The sequence below is a fragment of the Peromyscus maniculatus genome, chromosome 20 (assembly GCF_049852395.1).
Source record: "Peromyscus maniculatus bairdii isolate BWxNUB_F1_BW_parent chromosome 20, HU_Pman_BW_mat_3.1, whole genome shotgun sequence".
Classification (NCBI taxonomy): Eukaryota; Metazoa; Chordata; class Mammalia; order Rodentia; family Cricetidae; genus Peromyscus; species Peromyscus maniculatus.
The window spans coordinates 33,564,777-33,572,809 of NC_134871.1; the positions used below are offsets into that span (position 1 = coordinate 33,564,777).

Sequence of the window (8,033 nt, forward strand, 5' to 3'; positions counted from 1 at the left end):
TTATCCAACCTTGGCTTCAACAATTCTCACTCGTATAAACCCTCTTCTTTCTCACTAATTAGACTCCCAGTGCTCCACCAGGGGCCCAGCCGTGGATGTCTGCATCCAGATTCCTCAGTCCTTGGATGGGGTTTATGGCATAACTATCAGGGTGTCTGGCCATCCCATCACCAGAGTAGGTCAGTTCCTGCTGTCTCTCGACCATTGCCAGCAGTCTTTTGCGGGGGTATCATTGTGGATTTCCGTGGGCCTCCCTAGCTCTCTGCTTCCTCCCCTTCTCATGTGGTCTTCATTTACCATGGTCTCCTGTTCCTTGTTCTCCCTCTCTTTTCTTGATCCAGCTAGGATCTCCCACTCTCTTTCCCTCGACCATCGCCCTTCATTTTTCCCACTGATGACCAGGTTGTTCATGTAGATCTCGTCCATTTCTCCATGTCTTTTTTGGAGTCCCGTTTTCCAGGTAGCCTGACTGGTGATGTTAGTAGCAGTCCAGTCATCCTTGTTCCACATCTAGCATCTTCCTATGAGTGAGTACATACCATATTTGTCTTTCTGAGTCTGTGTTACCTCACTCAGGATGATTTTTTCTAGATCCATCCATTTGCCTGCAAACCTCATGATGTCATTGTTTTTCTCTGCTGAGTAGTATTCCATTGTGTATATGTGCCACAATTTATCCATTCTTCAGTTGAAGGGCATCTAGGTTGTTTCCAGGTTTTGGCTATTACAAACAATGCTGATATGAACATAGATGAGCAAGTGCTCTTGTGATATGATTGAGCATTTCTTGGGTATATGCCCAGGAGTGGTATAGCTGGATCTTGGGGGAGATTGATTCCCAATTTTCTAAGAAAGCGCCATATTGATTTCCAAAGTGGTTGTACAAGCTTGTATTCCCACCAGCAGTGGAGGAGAGTTCCCCTAGTTCCACATCTCTCCAGCATAAAGTGTCTTCAGTGTTTTTGATCTTAGCCACTCTGACAGGCGTAAGGTGGTATCTCAGAGTTGTTTTGATTTGCATTTCCCTGATGATTAGGGATGTTGAGCAATTCCTTAAATGTCTTTCAGCCATTTGGGTTTCCTCTGTTGAGAATTCTCTGTTTAATTCTAAAGCCCATTTCTCAATTGGACTGTTGGTCGTTTTGATGTCTAATTTCTTGAGTTCCTTATATATTCTGGATATCAGTCCTCTGTCACATGTGGGGTTGGTGAAGATCTTTTCCCATTCTGTAGGCTGTCGCTTTGCCTTGTTGACCATATCCTTTGCTCTACAAAAGCTTCTCAGTTTCAAGAGATCCCATTGATTGATTGTTTCTCTCAGTGTCTGTGCTACTGGTGTTATATTTAGGAAGTGATCTCCTATGCCAATGCGTTCAAGACTATTTCCTACTTTCTCTTCTAGCAGGTTCAGAGTAGCTGGATTTATGTTGAGGTCTTTGATCCACTTGGACTTAAGTTTTGTGCACGCTGACAGATATGGATCTATTTGCAGCCTTCTACACGTTGATATCCAGTTCTGCCAGCACCATTAGTTGAAGATGCTTTCTTTTTTCCATTGTACACTTTTGGCTTCTTTGTCAAAAATTATATGTCCATAGGTGTGTGGGTTAATGTCAGGGTCTTCAATTTGATTCCATTGGTCCACATGTCGGTTTTTATGCCAATACCAAGCTGTTTTTATTACTGTAGCTCTATAGTAGAGCTTGAAGTCAGGGATTGTGATGCCTCCAGAAGTTGTTTATGAAGTTGAGTATTATTCTTTCCAGGTCTGTGAAGAATTGTGTTGGTATTTTGATGGGGATTGCATTGAATCTGTAAATTGCTTTTGGTAAGATTGCCGTTTTTACTATGTTAACCATGCCTATCCATGAGCATGGGAGATCTTTCCATTTTCTGACATCTTCTTCAATTTCTTTTTTCAGGGACTTAAAGTTCTTGTCATATAGGTCCTTCACTTGCTTGGTTAGTGTTACCCCAAGGTATTTTATGTCATTTTTGGCTATTGTAAAGGGTGATGTATCTCTAATTGCCTTCTCAGCTTCTTTGTCCATTGTATATAGGAGGGCTACTGATTTTTTTGAGTTGATCTTGTATCCTGCTATGTTGCTGAAGGTGTTTATAAGCTTTATCAATTCCCGGGTGGAATCTTTGGGGTCACTCAAGTATACTATCATGTCATCTGCAAATAGGGAAAGCTTGACTTCTTCCTTTCCAATTTGAATCCCCTTAATCTCCTTATGTTGTCTTATTGCTCTGGCTAGAACTTCAAGTACTATATTGAATAAGTATGGGGAGAGTGGACAGCCTTGCCTTGTTCCTGATTTTAGTGGAATTGCTTTGAGTTTCTCTCCATTTAATTTGATGTTGGCTGTTGGTTTGCTATATATTGCCTTTATTATGTTTAGGTATGTTCCCTGTATTCCTGATCGCTCCAAGACTTTTTATCATGAAGGGGTGTTGGATTTTGTCAAATGCCTTTTCTGCATCTAGTGAGATGATCATGTGGTTTTTTTCTTTGAGTTTGTTTATATGGTGTATTACATTGATGGACTTTCGTATGTTGAACCACCCTTGCATCCCTGGGATGAAGCCTACTTGATCATGGTGGATAATTGTTCTGATGTGTTCTTGGAGTCTGTTTGCCAGTATTTTATTGAGTATTTTTGCATCAATGTTCATGAGGGAAATCGGTCTGTAGTTCTCTTTCTTTGTTGCATCCTTGTTAGGTTTAGGAATCAGGGTAATTGTAGCCTCATAGAAGGAGTTTGGTAATGTTCCTTCTGTTTCTATTATGTGGAACAATTTAGAGAGTATTGGTATTAACTCTTCTTTGAAGATCTGGTAGAATTCTGCGCTGAAACCATCTGGTCCTGGGCTTTTTTTGGTTGGGAGACTTTTGATGACTGTTTCTCTTTCCTTAGGGGTATTTAAATAGTTTATCTGGTCTTGATTTAACTTAGGTATGTGGTACCTATCCAGAAAATTGTCCATTTCTTTTAGGTTTTCCAGTTTTGTGGAGTAGAGTTTTTTGAAATATGACCTTATAATTCTCTGGATTTCCTCAATGTCTGTTGTTATGTCCCCCTTTTCATTTCTGATTTTGTTAATTTGGATTCTCTCTCTCTGTCTTTTGGTTAGTTTGGATAAGGGCTTGTCTATCTTGCTGATTTTCTCAAAGAACCAACTCTTTGTTTCATTAATTTTTTGTATTATTCTCTTAGTTTCTATTTTATTAATTTCACCTCTCACTTTGATAATTTCCTGGCGTCTATTCTTCCTGGGAGACTTTGCTTCTTCTTGTTCTAGAGCTTTCAGATGTGCTGTTAAGTCACTAGTGTGGGATTTCTCCAACTTCTTTATGTGGACATTTAGTGCTATGAATTTCCCTCTTAACACTGCTTTCATAGTGTCCCATAAGTTTGGGTATGTGGTGTCTTCATTTTCATTGATCTCTAGGAAGTCTTTAATTTCTTTCTTTATTTCTTCCTTAACCCATTGGTGATTCAGTTGAGCATTATTCAGTTTCCATGAGATTGTAGGTTTTTTGTAGTTTTTGTTGTTGTTGAAATCTAACTTTAAACCATGGTGGTCTGATAGAACACAGGAGGTTATTCTAATTGTTTTGTATCTGTTGAGATTTGCTTTGTGGCCAAGTATGTGGTCGATTTTAGAGAAAGTTCCATGGGGTGCTGAGAAGAAGGTATATTCTTTCTTGTTAGGATGGAATGTTCTGTAGATATCTATTAGGTCCAATTGGGTCATGAAATCAGTTAAGTCCTTTATTTCTTTGTTAAGTTTCGATTTGGGAGATCTGTCCAGTGGTGAAAGTGGGGTGTTGAGATCTCCCACTATTAATGTGTGGGGTTTTATATGTGGTTTAAGCTTTAGTAATGTTTCTTTTACATATGTGGGTGCCCTTGTGTTTGGGGCATAAATGTTCAGAATTGAAACTTCATCTTGGTGGATCTTTCCTGTGATGAGGATGTAATGTCCTTCTTGATCTCTTTTGATTGATTTTAGTTTGAAGTCTATTTTGTTGGATATCAGGATGGCTACCACTGCTTGTTTCTTAAGACCATTTGATTGGAAAGTCTTTTCCCAGCCTTTTACTCTTAAGTAGTGTCTGTCTTTGAATTTGAGATGTGTTTCTTGTATGCAGCAGAAAGATGGGTCCTGCTTTCGTATCCATTCTGTAAGTCTATGTCTTTTTATAGGTGAATTAAGTCCGTTGATATTAAGGGATTTTAATGACCAGTGATTCTTCATCCCTGTTATTTTTGGTGGTAGTGTGTGTGTACTTCTCTTCTTTGGGGTTTACTGTTGTGGCTTTATCTATTGCCTGTGTTTTCGAGTGTGTATCTGACTTCCCTCGGTTGGAATTTTCCTTCTAGTGCTTTCTGTAGGGCTGGGTTTGTGGATAGGTATTGTTTAAATTTGGCTTTTTCTTCGAATGTCTTGTTCCTTCCATCGATGATGATTGAAAGTTTTGCTGGGTATATTAGTCTGGGCTGACATCCATGGTCTCTTAGTGTCTGCATTACATCTGTCCAGGTCCTTCTGGCTTGCAAAGTCTCCATTGAGAAATCGGGTGTTATTCTGATGGGTTTACCTTTATAGGTCACTTGGCCTTTTTCCTTGGCTGCTCTTAATATTCTTTCTTTATTCTGTACATTTAGTTGTTTAATTATTGTGTGTCAAGGGGACTTTTTTGGGGGGTCTAGTCTGTTTGGTGTTCTATAGGCTTCTTGTATCTTCATAGGCATTTCCTTCTTTAAGTTGGGAAAGTTTTCTTCTATAATTTTGTTGAATATATTTTCTGTGCCTTTGAGTTGGTATTCTTCACCTTCTTCTATCCCTATAATTCGTAGGTTTGGTCTTTTCATGGTGTCCCAAATTTCTTGGACATTTTGGTTCATGACTTTGTTGGCTTTAGTGTTTCCTTCGAATGATGAAACTATTTCTTCTACTGTATCTTCAATGCCAGAAATCCTCTCTTCCATCTCTTGCATTCTGTTGGTTATACTTGCATCTGAAGTTCCCAATCTTTTACTCAGGTTTTCTATTTCCATCATTCCCTCTGTTTGTGTCTTCTTTATTTTTTCAATTTCCCTTTTAAGTTCTTGGACTGTTTCCTTTGTTTGTTTCATTACTTTTTCATGATTTTCTTTCAGTGCTTTATTGTTTTCTTGCAGGACTTTATTGTTTTCTTCCAGGACTTTATTGTTTTCTTGGAGGGCTTTATTGTTTTCTTCTAATTTGTTTGCCCTTTCCTCTAGTTTTTTACAGCGTTCTTCCAAATTTCTTGTCTTTTCCTCTACACAAGCCTCTACCTTCTTCATGAAGTTACTCATAAGGCTACTTTCTTCTGCTTCTTCCAATTTTTGGTGTTCAGGTCTAGATGTTGGAGAGGGGCTAGGTTCTGGTGATGCTGTATTGCTCTTCATTTTGTTGTATGTACTTCTGCCTTGACATCTGCCCATCTCCTTGTGGTTCCTTCTTGGTCTTATCAGTGTACTTGTTTCAGAAAGAGCTGACAGATTCAGGAAGTCTCTCTCTCTTGTCCAAAAGGGAGTTCTCTTGTCCAACTCTCTGGTCCAGAAGGGAAGTCGGGGGCAGGATGGGAGCTGGGGGCCAGTCTCTAAGTCTCAGGAAGTGGCTGGGGTCTCGGGCAGATGGGCGTGGGGGCAGGGCGCGGAGATTGCAGGGGCTGCTGGGGGAGGGGGGGGCGCTTGGAAAAGGGAATCCCTCCCGGTGGGGCTAAAAGGGGACCCGGTGGCCAGAGCCTGTGGCCAAGTTGGGCAGGTCTTCCCGGAGTGGCTGGTGCCCAGGAATGGGGTCCGGGTTGGCCTACCACAGGAATATTAAAAATAATTTCTTATCACCTTGAAGTTGGATTTCTTCCTCTAGAAAGTGCAATTGAACGCCACTCTTCTCAGTCCTTGAACCTTCTGATTCAAGTACAATTTATACAATTCATACAAACTCCAGGACCAAACCAATGTTTCTCTTCACTGTGTTTCCTTCATTTTAACAGGTCTGAGTCAGTTTTAAATGCAATACTCTGGACATGTAAGCACAGGCACAAACTCTTCTCTCTAGGAACTAAGCTCTAAGCACAGAACTACTGTTGCAATCCTCCATCCAAAAGACTGTGGATCAGCACCAGAGAGCATTTGAAAGTGTACCGGTCCCACCATCCCTTGAGCATGCTACCGCCCTTCCTTCTTCCTCAGCCCTGCCTGTGAGGTGGCTGCCATCTGTTTAGAGGCATCATGGCTGCCCTCCCGCCTCTGGTGAAGCCCAAGATTGTTAAAAAGAGGACCAAGAAGTTCATCCAGCACCAGTCAGGCCGATATGTCAAAATTAAGCGAAACTGGCAGAAACCCAGAGGTATCGACAACAGCGCGCGGAGAAGATTCAAGGCCAGATTCTAATGCCTAACATTGATTACAGAGCAACAAGAAAACCAAGCACATGCTGCCTAGCAGCTTCCAGAAGTTTCTGGTCCACAATGTCAAGGAGCTGGAAGTGCTGCTGATGTGCAACCAAGCTTACTGTGCTGAGATTGCTCACAACGTTTCCTCCAAGGACCAAAAAGCCATCATTGAAAGACCAGCACGGCTGGCCATCAGAGTCACCAATCCCAACGCCAGGCTACCCAGCGAAGAAAATGAGTAGATGGCTTATGTGTGTGTGTGTGTGTGTGTGTGTGTGTGTGTGTGTGTGTGTGTGTGTGGTTTGTGTGTGTGTGTGTTTAAATCAAACCACATAAACTGCAAAAAGAAAGAAAGAAAGAAAGAAAGAAAGAAAGAAAGAAAGAAAGAAAGAAAGAAAGAAAGAAAGAAAAGAGAGAGAAGGGAGAGGGAGGGAGGGAGGGAGAGAGGGAGGGAGGGAGGAAGGAAGAAGGAAGGAAGGAAGGAAGGAAGGAAGGAAGGAAGGAAGGAAGGAAGGAAGGAAGGAAAGAAGAGTACCCGGAAGGCTTCATCTACTCACAATTAATTGTAGCTCTCCTCCCTCCTCAAAAAAGCTTCGTTCCTCAGCACAGGCTGTGGTGTTTTGAATGAGCACATCCCTCAGGGGCTCTTAGATTCAGATGCTTATTATCCAGTAGATCAACTGGGAAAGATTAAGACTGTGGCCATGTTGGGTCGGTGTATCATTTTGGAAGAGGTGTGTAGCTGGATATGAGCTTTGAAGTTTCAAAAGCCTACACCAGGCGTAGTGTCCGGTTCTTTCTTTGCCTGCTGCCCCTGGATTCTGATGTAAAACTCTCTCAGCTATTTCTCTAGTATCATGCCTGCCTGCAAGTCACTATGCTTCCTGCCATGAAACTGTAGGCAAGCCCCACTTAAATGCTCTCCTGTATAAGTCTTACCTTGATCGTGGTGTCTCTTCACAGAAATAGAATAGTGACTAAGACAGGGACAATTAGAGAAATCTGGTCAAAATGCAGAGATAATTGTCCATGGGATACCCACCCATGGTTGATGCATCTTTAAAATTAGCCCCAAACCAAATGCTTGAGGACCATTGTAGAAGATGGAATGGAAAGATTGTAAGATCCAGAGGATCAGGAAGTCTGATGTGAGGTTATATCTTCAAGATATAATAGAGAAACTGTACTCATGAAATCTCAAAATTAGAGTCACCTAAACAAGACCTACATACTGACAACATAAGTTGGCATTGCAGTGTGGATAGAAAAAGTCTCACTTGACCCTAACTATACATGGAAAACTATAGGTAATTAATGTCTGCTGAGAGGAGAATCATTCTTCTACAGGGACAAACTCCTGATAGTTATCCAATCCCAAGTGGTCAGCACTAAGCATATGCACATACAAGCAACACAAAATACACTTAGCAGACTATATTCATTTTTAAATATGTGTGCATGTGGGTAACAATAATTAAAGATGAGTTCATGAACTGTGATATGAAAGTCTAAAATGATTAAATATACTTTTGAAAAGAAGGGTTTGGGGTCTCTACTGTTGCGGCTTTCAGGTACTGGAGGTAATGGAAGTGTCTTA

The 8,033-nt window shown here is 41.0% G+C and overlaps 1 pseudogene; it reads left to right on the top strand.

Annotated features, from left to right (window-relative positions):
* Positions 1-6,272: 6,272 nt before the first annotated feature.
* Positions 6,273-6,678, top strand: LOC143269667 (large ribosomal subunit protein eL32 pseudogene; annotated as a pseudogene).
* The last annotated feature ends 1,355 nt before the right edge of the window (positions 6,679-8,033 follow it).